Here is a 14,204-nt window from a genome sequence, read left to right on the forward strand (position 1 = left end):
GAGGACCAACTTGTCTTGGGAGCTGTTGTCCTGGCAGTGACAGTAAATCTTTGGATTGGGGTAGAACAACGGCGAAAACGAAAAGCCAGAAGTTGTTGGGTTCGACCCTAGCTGAAAAGAAGGAACGAAGGCACGGAATATTTTCACTGTTTATGAAAGAACTGAGGCCCAAAGATCCGCAAGTATTTCGGAATTTCGTGAGGATGGACATGGCCTGTTTGAGCACTTACTGTCTATGATAGAAGATGGAATTAGCATGTGTGACACAGTCATGAGGGAGGCTATCTCGCCTTCTCGAAAGTTGTAATTAAATAATATGTTTATAATTTTTGTGATCGTACCAGCCAAGATCACTGATGAAATACAGATAGCTGCCTGTTATGTTGCAGGCTGGTTGTAACGTCAAGTTTCTTGGCGAATGGGCAATCTTTCAAGAGTCTGGCTTTTAGCCACAGAATGGCACAGCCCACCATTTCAACAGTTGGTGTGGATGTACGCACTGTAATTTGAAAAGCGTTAAAAGATAAGTACATAAAAGTGCACTTGGTTTATTTTTCCGTGTTTGGAATATACCTGTATATGTGCCAGAGTATTGTAGTCCTTGTTTGTCACACTGGGCCTTAACTGTCAGTTTCTTTTTCCTGGCACGCTGAAATAAAGCAAGAGACGCAATCAAATCAGTCATGAATTTTCGTAAGCTAAGGCATTACGATACAAATCGAAAATCACTGTGTAGCGTTATACGCATATTACTCAGAAATAAACGATTGTCGACGTACGTTGTTATGATACAGCGAGTCATACGTACACCTTTCCTCGCAATGTGCCTAAATTAAGGCGCTCAACGCCTCTTTGCTCCCATTTCTTACGAATCAATCAATACAAAAAATGCTTTCTCAAACAGCTAGTATAAAAGAAAATCTACCGGCCACAAAAAAATCTGCATTTAAAAACTTACTTACTGAAAAAATACGGAAAATCCCCAACACGAAAATCTGAAATTAGTCAGTAGCCACCTAACAATAACTAAATTACAATCAGAAAGCACTCCGGCACACCCTTCTACGCATGCGCGAGTTGTCGCTGCCTAGTGCGCATGCGCCGATCGACGGCAGTTTAGAACTGCTCTCTATTCTAGCGCACGGATGTCACAGGTCTGCAAAAAAGTTTTTTCTCAGCTCCATGTGATATTTTTACTGAATTATATGTTTCAGACTGCGCTGATTTCAGAAGAAATGTTCAATTTTTCTATTACATAAGGTTGTAAACTCCCCACAAAAAACAAATTGTAATTAAATAATTATTATGGATAGCGATTCTAATTTTAGTGTAACCTCAGAACAAAATTGGTTCCCATTTATAACCTCCCTACAGAAATTCGTTCACATTTAACCTCCACACAAAATTTGTTTCCCATTTAATGTAAGCTCGAAACAGAAAAATTCCTAAACCTCGTAATAAAAAATAACTTCAGTAACCTGGTAGAATTTGGACGACAGCAGCGCTGCGTCATGGCCCTGTAAGATCATTCTGAATAAAAAAGGAAAAAATTCTTACCTCAATAAAAACGGCGAATGTATCTGCTCTTATATAAAATTTTTCCGGGATAGCTCCGTGCAATGCTGACCGATAGATTTGTCATTTGTGAAAGGAAGCAACTGATTTTTCTTTTGCAACAATAGGAATGATCATGGATTGATGAAATTAGTAAATTCTTTAAATTGAAATGAATGTTTGTTAGAGATCACTTTATACCACGAAGATTACTATTAGGACATTTTTAAAAGATTTACATGGGACTTCACATAACATTACTAGATATGCGCGAGGCTGCTTTTTACCTTGTACAATAATACTGAGGCTCCGGCATCGCTGCACCGCGACCGGCCCAGCCAACATGATACACCAGACTCGACAGACAGGCGACTGCTCACTAGCAACAACTTACTGCTACTGCTACACAGTTCGTACTGCAGTCAATACTGCTCTTTGGTCTCAGATTCTCTTATAGCTTACATATCGCAGGCAGCACATACCTCTTATAAGGTTTTTTGCAAATCAAACACAAAAAATTGGTAAAAGCACTCGTTTATTCAGAATTGGCAAACATAATATTTTTTACCACCAATAAAACATTATTTTGAGACATATAGTAACAATATTATACTTATTCATGTTTTTTTTATGAAACCTTTCCGTCTTTCCGTTGATACTTCGCCGAGTCCTTTTCCGATTTCCATCTTTAGTTTCCCGCTTAAGCATCCAACAGTAGTCAGCAAGCATAGTGACACCCCATCTTCCTTGGTACCGTCTCTTGAAATCGCGGACATCCTGGTGAAACCGCTCCCCCTGTTCTCCACTGTAAGCTCCCAGGTTTTCAGGAAAACTGTCCATGTGTGAGTGTAAAAAATGGACTTTCAAGCTCATCTTGCAGCCTTGAGCTTCGTATGCTGATAGCATCCGTTCAATAATGGTTTTGTAGTCAGGATCCTTAGTATTTCCCAAAAACTTTCACACTACAGCCTTGAACGATACCCAAGCTGCTTTTTCCTTCTCATTCATCCTTTCCACAAAGAGGGTGTCGGCAAAAAGTTTTCTTATGTCGGGGCCAGTGAAAACTCCCTCTTTCAACTTTGCTTCTGACAGCTTCGAGAATTCTGTACATAGATATTTAAAACAGTCCCCATCCTTTTGCAGCGATTTTACAAATTGTTTCATCGACCCCAATTTCATATGGAGAGGGAGCAACAAAGCCTTTTCTGGTGGTACCAAAGTAGTATTGATAACATTTTTCTCTCCAGGTTTTGAAGTTTCTAGGGGTGGTCAATCACTTTTAGTCCAGTGCTGTTCTCTGGCTCTACTACCACACAAGCATAAGAAGCATGGGTATTTAATATAGCCTGCCTGCTGACCCAAAAGCATCGTGAGTATTTTGAAGTCTCCACAAACCTTTCATTGGTGGTCCTGATATTTGATTTTTTCCAGGTTAATGGCCAAATCGTTATAGTTTTCGTCCATATGCACACAATGTCCCATCGGAAGCGATGCAAATTTATTTCCATTGTGTAATAATACTACTTTAAGACTAGTTTTGGATGAATCAATGAATAGGCGCCATTCATATATGAGTCATACTCCATATCAAAGCAATACATGAGTCCATCCACATCATTGCAAAAATCCATATTTCCTTCTCTTGAGAAAAAATTGGGTGAATTACTTTTTTCGGTATCTGTACCATGAAAATGAGGTGCCAGATGATATAAGGTTTTTATTTTTTTAATCTGGTACCTAAGAGTTCGGCTGCATCTTTTGAAAGACCTAAATCTCTTACTAGATCATTGAGCTCACTTTGAGAAAATAGTTGAGGTCTTCATCTTCGTCTGAAGAAAGATTTGAGCTTGATTCACCCTGAGGAGGTAATGTAACTTCGTCCTCCAAATCACGGGGGTATTCATCCAAACTGGAAGGTGGCTGTGGGACAGGTATTTCAGAGCTACGGGGCACTGGACGTATAACTGAGTCAAGGTTAGGATAACTTACGCTTATCTTAGAAGAAAGATTAAGGAAAGGGAAACCTACGTTTCTAGCATTTGTAGACTTAGAGAAAGCTTTTGAAAATGTTGACTGGAATACTCTCTTCCAAATTCTAAAGGTGGCAGGGGTAAAATACAGGGAGCGACAGGCTATTTACAACTTTTACAGAAACCAGATGGCAGTTATAAGAGTCGAGGGGCACGAAAGGGAAGCAGTGGTTGGGAGGGGAGTGAGACAGGATTTTAGCCTCTCCCCGATGTTAGTCAATCTGTATATTGAGCAAGCAGTAAAGGAAACAAAAGAAATCCATGGAGAAGAAATAAAAAACTTTGAGGTTCACCGATGACATTGTAATTCTGTCAGAGACAGCAAAGGACTTGGAAGAGCAGTTGAACGGAATAGATAGTGTCTTGAAAGGAGGATATAAGATGAACACCAACAAAAGCAAAACGAGGATAGTGGAATGTAGTCGAATTAAGTCCGGTGATGCTGAGGGAATTAGATTAGGAAATGAGACACTTAAAGAAGTAAAGGAGTTTTGATATTTAGGGAGCAAAATAACTGATGATGGTAGAAGTACAGAGGATATAAAATGTAGACTGGCAATGGCAAGGAAAGCGTTTCTGAAGAAAAGAAATTTGTTAACATCGAGTATAGATTTAAGTGTCAGGAAGTCGTTTCTGAAAGTATTTGTATGGAGTGTAGCCATGTAAAGAAGTGAAACATGGACGATAAATAGTTTGGACAAGAAGAGAATAGAAGCTTTCGAAATGTGGTGCTACAGAAGAATGCTGAAGATTAAATGGGTAGATCATATAACTAATGAGGAGGTATTGAATAGAATTGGGGAGAAGAGGAGTTTGTGGCACAACTTGACAAGAAGAAGGGGCCGGTTGGTAGGACATGTTCTGAAGCATCAAGGCATCACAAATTTAGCATTGGAGGGCAGCGTGGAGGGTAAAAATCGTAGAGGGAGACCAAGAGATGAATACAGTAAGCAGATTCAGAAGGATGTGGGTTGCAGTAAGTACTGGGAGATGAAGAAGCTCGCACAGGATAGAGTAGCATGGAGAGCTGCATCAAACCAGTCTCTGGGCTGAAGGCCACATCAATCAATCAATGCATCCTTTGTTTTTGAATTGAATCCCTTTACGTCAACTGAGCCGGAGTAGCAAACAGTGGTATGGATTTTCTGCTCACCCCATTATCATAGGAATTCCAATCCGAAATGCATTTATCTTACCCTTAAACCACAAACGAAGATCTTCACATCTTCTACACATCTTATGCGGGTCCCATGGTTTAGATTGATCACCAAGTTTCAATTCAAAGAAAGAAAAATAAACTTCCCTCACAAGATCACTTATGTTCTCTGTTGAATTTTAGTAATAAAAAAAACTGATTGGAGAAATAACACAACCTCTTGTAGTCATGACTACACAGAAACAACAGCACTGTGCACTTCAATAGCAATATGTCTATTGAGAGTTTCTCTTCATTTAATGCGAGATACAAATCGTCATTTGACTTGTCGCAACACGATAAAACTGAACAATAAGAATGTTTGCATTTGCTTCTGGTGCCCAGGAGTTCACGGTAAAACCTGCGAAAGAATAGTTAACATTGTAAATATTTAAATTTATGTTTATTTTATCAATTGTAATCGATATAGTATCTAATAATTATTAACTTAAAAAACACAAAGGTTTGTAACTAATGAACATAAACAGTGCAATATACATAAAACCTATGTGATAGAATTTTTTGAATACTTTCCTCTTTTTGGGATGTCAAATCTATAAGAAAATATTAAAAATCCTATGCAGTTTTTTAGTCACAGACCTGTTAATGTGCCTGTTTATTTTCGTAGTTTCGCCTGTTCTACAGCTAGATGGCTGTCGCGCTAGATCAGTACCGTTCGGAGCGGATCATCGTGCAGTACCCCTTCAAAGGAGCCGCCGCTGCAGTTTGGTTTGAGTTCCGGCGAGTTAGTGTGACGGCTAACATGCAGATGGCGGCCAGGTGGACCGCCGAGAGTAAAGATGACGTTATGTTCGGCTGGAGATCCGATATTAATATCTGCCAGGTGCGAATAACGCTTTTCACACGGGTACGCAGCATTTCTGTGCCCTCACAGTGATCATTCAGCATCTGACGTTGTTCACGTCCGTTATAAACCGTACGAGGCCTCCTAAAAACACTAAACGCGAAAAACGAACACTCTTGTGGTTGTTCTACCTTTCACAGAGAACTGCAACTATCATTATTTACAAATCTGCCGATAATGTGTACGAAAACGAAGTTACATTGATAGCCAACGATGTCTTCTGGGTGCGCTATTTACTTTTTGTGAATCAGTGCTGCTGAAAGCTTTCAAAACTCAAACCCATGTAACATTTACTACAGAAGTTTCAGAGTACACTTTGGTAGGTTTTACAGCTATCACTTTACTAAGGAGAACTGCGATGTAGGGTGAAGTAATTTGGAGATTTCACAACAAATCACTGCGGATGCACTTGTTTCTAGTCAGTTTCCATTATGTGTTGTGGCTTTCTTTAAACTGATAAAAGAGTTGGAACGTCTGGCTGGGTGGCGAAGCGGTCCGATACGTGAAGGTCAACTATTATATCTTCTTGGAGAGAACGGTAGCGCCAGAGATGAGTGAGAAACTGTTCTAACCTACCCCGCGCTGAGTATGCTCTTGAATAGAGACCTCTCAGCAGTAGAAGCATAATTTGTTTTCAACGTTGCTGTATTCATTTTTCGTCAGAGTTGCAAGCAATCATGGCCCAGGGCAGCTAACGCAGTGGAGTTTCATCTCCAATGACACGTAAACATCGTCAAATCTGAACGCGAATCGCTGCGTGGGGCTCGCATTTCGAAACAGTACCCATCCAATTTACGAAGAGTTTGACTGTGAACTTAAGCTTGTGTTACATAATTGTACTGACAGTTTTATCGATAACTTTTTTAAATATTACATCGTTCCATTACAGTACTAAAGTTGCGAATGTTACCCATATAGGAAACTGCATGGCAATATATGAAATCATGTAGTTTCTAGGGCTATGTTACACAAAGCATACTCTCTAAATTTAGAAGCATAAGAATATAGGCAAGAATTAAACACCAAATAACTGACACTTTAGCCTCACCCTGTAAATATAGCAACAACAAAGAACAAAAAATTGTAATACAGGAAAAGAAGAAAAATGTATTCTTGCATCCTACGTCTGGGTCACACCTTACAAAAAAGTTCGTAATGTATTAAAAATGGAAAGAATGCCACAGTTACATTCTCCACCAAGAGGTTGGGATACTTATTAGCCCACAACATAAAAAGAGACAGGAAAATATTCAGTAATATTACTGTATTAAAATGTTACTCTAACATTTAGAAAACTTCTCACGTTTGAACACAGGCAGACTGATACATGTATTCCGTCCCAGAGGCAGCGATGGTTTCCGCTAAGTCATTGAAATCAAAAGACAAAGCCATTTTCTTAAAAAATTTTCTACTCGAAAACTCACTTATTAAAACCTATAGGGTGTACTTCCAGTAGACGTAAAATAATTAAATCTGGAAGACGCCAGTTTTCAAACTACAATGAAAAGAAATATCAGGAAGATGTTAATTTGTCAAATGACAAAAAATTCTTTCGTCAAACGTGCTATTAAAACATTCTCAAAAGTCTTGGAGTCCCTGTGCCCCTTCAGGGATATGAAATGAGTAAAAGAGAATATATTCTTTGGACCATTGGAGGAGGGCAATGTACTCTTTGGATAAAATTTGATCTTAGACCGTCGGGTTGCCTAGGTGCAGGGGTGAACACGTGATGTCATTATACCTCTCCCCCCTCCTAAACTACATCCCCTTTCAGTGCCACAGCCTTTCTCTCCCTTCCCCTACCCTCTCTCACACCTTACAAGTAACTCAGTATTTTGCTGCCATATCAGCTCATCGAGTCAAGTTTCTCAACTTTTTAAAGTCATGTCCTTACTTTCTGTTTGTGATATAGCTATTTGAGCAATACGCTTATGCACGTACATATGTGCGTTGACATTATGGCTGCCGCAAACAGATGTTAGCTAAATGCTCCTCTTGATTTTATTTCGTATTACGATGTTTTTGAAAAAAAAAATTTGAAATTAGAGCACCTCCATAGCTAAATTAATATTCTTTTTTGTTTGTTAATAGTGTCACCATATATAAAAGTGTTTCTGAGGGAGATATAAATCGTTTTTTTGCGTATACTACAGTTTTTCACTATTAAAATCACTATATTCTCAGTAAAACCCGATGAATTTTTGTGAAACCGGTGTCTATAATGTGAGAGAGCATTTGTTACTACAAATAATGTTCAAGGAACAAGGCGTATGAAAGTCGGACTTTAAAAACCAGTCGTTTTAGAACCTTTTCAGCAACCGTCCACTACACTAACTGCCATTTCATTGGACGAAATGCTAAAGTATCATGCACCATATTTGAAAAAAATACAATTGACGTTGTTTTCTGGATACTGTAGATTTTCGTTTGTCTCTGTTTTAGGCCCAGTTCGAACGTAAATTGAATAATATCTTTTAGACGTTTTTCAGTAATTGTTCACTTCGCCAACCACCATAGTAGGAGAAAAGATAATAATGCATTATGCTTCACAAACGAAAAACAGTGATTAATGTTGTTTTTTAATAAATATGGGTTACTAAACCCCCTCTAATGCTTTCGATTTTGCGGAACCTAAAAAGTAGAAACGCTACTCTATAAGCAACCTCAGCGAATGTTATTGGCTTATTTTGCTACATTTTCTGTTTCCGATGTAACCATTGTGCGCAGTATGTGCTTAACTTATGCTTGCTGACCTTATTGGATGTCACTGAGATTCATTATTCTTTTGTAAAATGTACATCTGAAGTCTTGACTTGGTGTGTGTCTGTGTGTGTGTGTGTGTGTGTGTGTGTGTGTGATGCATTGGTATCTCCTTCCCGAATATGACGGATGGTGTAGTTAACCATAACTGAAAAACTTCTAAAATGCTGGGTGAGTAAAGTTCGAGTTTTGTACGCATTTCGTTAAATATAGTTTACAATAAAAGAAGCTGTCCCAGATAACAGACAAAAATATCATCAAATTTCAGCGTGGTTACTAGGAATACAGTGATTTTAATAATGGAAAACTATAGTATATAGCAAATATTTTCAAATATAACAACTCTCAAAAAAAAAAAAAAAAAAAAAAATAGGGTGCTGATTCAGCTGTGGAGACGCTGTAGCTCCAAGTCTTTTTACTCAAAAAAAAAAAAAACATTCCAAATACGAAATAAAATATCTACACTGATGAAGAAAGAAACTGAAGCACCACGAAGGATTTATGCAACTTAAATTAAAGGTGGTACGCGTATTTCTCCACGTGAAAGATAATCTCTATTCAATTTGCGTCCCAGTAACATAAGAGTGGGACTAGTTGCGCCACTATGAGGACGCCAAGTAAGTTTACTTAAAATACACGCTGTAAAAGTCGTGAGTTTTAGTTTAGTTTAGAACACAGCATGTTGTTATCAATGGAGAGACGTCTACAGACGTTAAAGTAACCTCTGGCGTGCCACAGGGGAGTGTTATGGGACCATTGCTTTTCACAATATATATAAATGACTTAGTAGATAGTGTCGGAAGTTCCATGCGGCTTTTCGCGGATGATGCTGTAGTATACAGAGAAGTTGCTGCATTAGAAAATTGTAGCGAAATACAGGAAGATCTGCAGCGGATAGGCACTTGGTGCAGGGAGTGGCAACTGACCCTTAACATAGACAAATGTAATGTATTGCGAATACATAGAAAGAAGGATCCTTTATTGTATGATTATATGATAGCGGAACAAACACTGGTAGCAGTTACTTCTGTAAAATATCTGGGAGTATGCGTACGGAACGATTTGAAGTGGAATGATCATATAAAGCTAATTGTTGGTAAGGCGGGTACCAGGTTGAGATTCATTGGGAGAGTGCTTAGAAAATGCAGTCCATCAACAAAGGAGGTGGCTTACAAAACACTCGTTCGACCTATACTTGAGTATTGCTCATCAGTGTGGGATCCGTACCAGGTCGGGTTGACGGAGGAGATAGAGAAGATCCAAAGAAGAGCGGCGCGTTTCGTCACTGGGTTATTTTGTAACCGTGATAGCGTTACGGAGATGTTTAATAAACTCAAGTGGCAGACTCTGCAAGAGAGGCGCTCTGCATCGCGGTGTAGCTTGCTCGCCAGGTTTCGAGAGGGTGCGTTTCTGGATGAGGTATCGAATATATTGCTTCCCCCTACTTATACCTCCCGAGGAGATCACGAATGTAAAATTAGAGAGATTAGAGCGCGCACGGAGGCTTTCAGACAGTCGTTCTTCCCGCGAACCATACGCGACTGGAACAGGAAAGGGAGGTAATGACAGTGGCACGTAAAGTGCCCTCCGCCACACACCGTTGGGTGGCTTGCGGAGTATCAATGTGGATGTAGATGTAGATGTAGAACGTGCTTAATTGATATTGATCATGAATGCCGTTAAGGCGACAAAGATGCGGTTATAAGCATCTCACTTACTTTGAACGAGGTAGTGTAATAGGGCTGCGAGAAGCTGGATGTTCCGCCTGCGATATTACAGAAAGCCTATGTAGGGGTGCAGCCACTGCGCATGATTGTTGGCAACAGTGGTAACGGGAATGTACGGTCGCAAGAAGATCGATCTCCGGACGGCGAAGTGGCGTGTTGGGGGTATGGCTACACAATGCTTGCACGTTTGCATGTTTGCATTCATCATTCTGGCGGTTACACATTTGCTAACGTTAGGCTGTGATGGGGCTTCGTACTGCATCTGCTGCAGCAATTTGATCAGCAGTTGGCACTACAGTGACACAACGAACCGTTACAAATCGGTTACTTCAAGGACAGCTCGGAGACAGACGCCTGTAGTGTGCATTCCACTGTACCCAAACCGTCACCGTTTGCGAGTTCAGTGGTGTCAAGCGAGAGCTCATTGGAAGGCAGGGTGGAGGTCTGTTTTGTTTCCTCATGAAAGCTGCTTCTGCCTCGGTGCTAGTGATGACCGTGTGTTGATTAGAAGGAGACCAGTTCGGGGGTTGCAACCAACCTGTCTGTGTGCAGACACACTGGACCTACACCTGAAGCTACACTCTGGGGTGCGGTTTCGTATGACAGCATGAGCGCTCTCGTGGTTATCGCACACACCCTGACTGAAAAATTGTATGTCTGTCTGATGATTCGACCTGTTGTGCTGTCATTCATGGACAGCATGCCAGGTGGTGTTTTCCTACAGGATACCGCTCAAGCACATAGCGCTGTTGTTGCTCAACATGATCTACGGAGTATCGACATGTTGCCCTAGCCGAGTAGATCATCAGATCACCAGCTCTGACTCCATTCGAGCACATTAGCCGGCACGGTAACTCAGCGTGTTCGGTCAGAGGGTTAGCTGACCTCTGTAATAAAATGAAAGGGTCCGGTAAAGCCTGACAATGAAAATAGGTACAACATTCTTCGTTATTCTTCTCAGAACAACATATTTTTTGTAATAATAACTCAATTTCACTTAATACACCGAAGCCAGATACCAGTGTAGGAAAGAATGACCATTTATTTATTTAACTGATCACATGTGCACTCCCACAATATAAATTCCTACATCCAATTTGGTGAGATCTGCGAAATGAATGAATGTATGCTCGTCTGATAACCACAGATAGTGAATGTGCAATGTATGATCATCTTTGAGACGGTACTTGGGTCACCTTTGGTGGGACCAAAGAGATGAAATTTACCTGAGCTTTGAGCGCCTGAAATGTGGCTGACCAATACGGTAGCATGGTGCTCCCCCACCTTGGCGGACGTGCGAAATCGGCCATATTTCAGCACTCTTCCTCTGGATCTAGTGTTGGTAAGACTTTGAAAGGTCTCTGTTGGATTCCTTTCATGTAAATTTCTTAAATCTGTTGTCATTTACGGCATAAATTCCTCTTCTAAATTTACTTTGGTGTTTCTGACTATCTGGGAGGAGACTGAGCTATGGAACGTGTTACTTTTACACATAAACAAGAACGATCTGTCACACTACTACACTTTAAAACACAGTTTACATGTAATTCATGTCACACAGTCTCATACGGAACCTACATCCGCTTTCAGTTATATACTGTATATGATAAGATACTGTCATTCCCCGTCCCTTCTGTGTGAGAGGATGAATGGGCAAATGTATTTCTAGTTGCATGCTTGATGGTAGCAGACAAGCCTGTCTACTAGAGAACAGTAGGACCAACGTCGGAAAAGGTAGCTACGCTTTCTAAAGCAGAGAGGTTTCTGTTCTTAGTATGGTCCTGTCTGTCCCTTGTCATGTTGGTATAGGCAGCTGCCTCTCTGGTCACTTCCGTTTGTATCATTTAAGCACGCTCTGTAGGGGCCCAGGCAGTCTGTCCATAGCGAGCGTCTGAAGTGGTAAGATCTCCGGTTAAGCGAGTGTCTGCTAAGTCCGTAGGACAATGGATTTCTTAAGTTCAACCTAACTGAAAATTTAATCACCTTTATTTGAGGCTTAGCTCCAAAATATCTGATGTTATCTTAAATTGCAATGCAGTGTAATTCGAGTGTGAAGTCAGAATATCTCCTGGTAGTTACTTTGTCACTACTTTGTGAGTAAAGTGGAACCACGTGTTGATCAGTAACTCTAACTAAGACAATCAATCTTAAATGCGAATGTGCGCGAGATTATAACGTCTCGTCTTGACAGTATTTTTCAATATAGCAACTTTTCTTTATGTTCAACCCACGTGGGGTGTACTTTGTGAGACCAATACCACGTGATTATCCAATTTTTTGACCCATCACGTTAATAGTAAGACGATAGTAACCAGTTCGAGGTTTTCTTTTTGTAAATTGTGTTTCGATGTCATTTAGTTTAATTATCAAAATTATTGTGGAGTTACACTCTTTGTGTAAACCAAGTTGACCACGTGAAGCATGTGGTGTAAGCATCAAAGTAGCCCTCGGCTATTCTTATCGGGAAGATTTCACAGAAAGTTAGTATGAATTTAGTATACCAGTGTGTGGTAATTTCATGACGGACAGGATTGCGCTACAAACGTAGCTTCTTTGGGTGAAAATTGAATCGGTTGGTTGTGGTTAATTCCCTCTTGCATATGTTTCAACGTTCTTCGTGTGTTATTTTATGAATGCAGTGTTGTATGTAGTTTCCCAATCTTGGCTCCCCATTTGATGTGTTCCGTAAGATTACAAACTCACATTTACACAATCCTAAATAAGGCACCAGTTTAGTTATGAATCAAGTTTGATATGCTGAAATTTTAACGGAACAATGATCAATGTTAAAATAAATGTCCAAATATAAACTGATTTATTTCTTCTTATTTAAATTTTCTTTACATATATATATATCACCGGTAATCGTAAGATGAGCACCAAAAGATTATAATTAATGTTAGTCTGGTTGGGAATTTGGTAAGCTAGACTGGATACATGGTGAAACAGATACGCAGTAATGCAAGGTTAACTTCCTCAGATAGCTCACAGCTTTTGACCCTTTTATGGTCTTGAATATCAGCACCGCTTTTAGAACAAATTAATGCAACACATTGCACATGGCGACCCTGTTCTGTGATCCTGCTAGACTCTGGAATCTCTGAAACGTTAGATTGCGAGCTTTGTATAATCTTAATTTTTTTTCCCCGCAGCGCTCAAACAACTTCTGCTTTGTTTCTGAGCAGACTTTCAAAAGATTCATGGCGTTGTTGAACGGCGTTGTGTTGTTTGTCTTGTTTTGTTTTCTGTATTTGTGTGTTTTATATGTATGTGTTTTTTTTCTCGCTTGTAAATTGCACTGATTTCGATCAAAGATATAAATTTGTTTTGCATGTGAAAAAGTGCGTATTAGGTTGGGTACCTTTCGTGTATCTGTCGTAATTTTTGGGGGATACATTTATTCTGATTAGTGTGTTGCGTACTGGGTACAAATTGAACTAATGCAGACACGTACCCAAGCTAAAAGCAGGCGGTCCAACAACTTAAGCAACATGGACCAATGGGATAATTTGATTTCGATTATTAGCGCGTCGGACGGTTCCGAAAATGCATTGGGGAATACTGCAGAGGAAATGCAAAACAGGACGAACGGGCTCACATCAGAGCCAGAAATTAATTTGCCTCCAACTAACCAAATTGATTTGGCAGTACCCATAAAAGCCTTATCGCATCAAAATAAAGAAAACGCAGAGAAATCAGAAAAATCGTTCCGAGACCAAAAAGAATCATCTAAAAAATCGTTCTGCGAGCTAGGCGAACAAATAGACGAAAAACTAATCCAGCAGACAAATAAAGTCGACAAGTCGACGCAGAGAGTGTTCGATGATATCTCACAAAGAATAAACAATCTGGCAAGTGAAATAAAAAGTGATATTATGAAAGAATTATGCCGTACATTTGAGCAAATCAATGATCGTCTGCCAGCCTTAGAACAGGGCAAGCGGAGTCGCGATGCGGAATCGAAAGAGAGGGAGGAACAGCTACTTATGAATTTCCAAGTGCTGAGAGAAGAATGCCAAAGGGAATTCCAGCAGGTACTCTCCAGGGTCCAGGAGGCGGAAACGCATTGTCCT

Source organism: Schistocerca piceifrons, chromosome 4, assembly GCF_021461385.2.
Source record: "Schistocerca piceifrons isolate TAMUIC-IGC-003096 chromosome 4, iqSchPice1.1, whole genome shotgun sequence".
NCBI classification, from domain to species: domain Eukaryota; kingdom Metazoa; phylum Arthropoda; class Insecta; order Orthoptera; family Acrididae; genus Schistocerca; species Schistocerca piceifrons.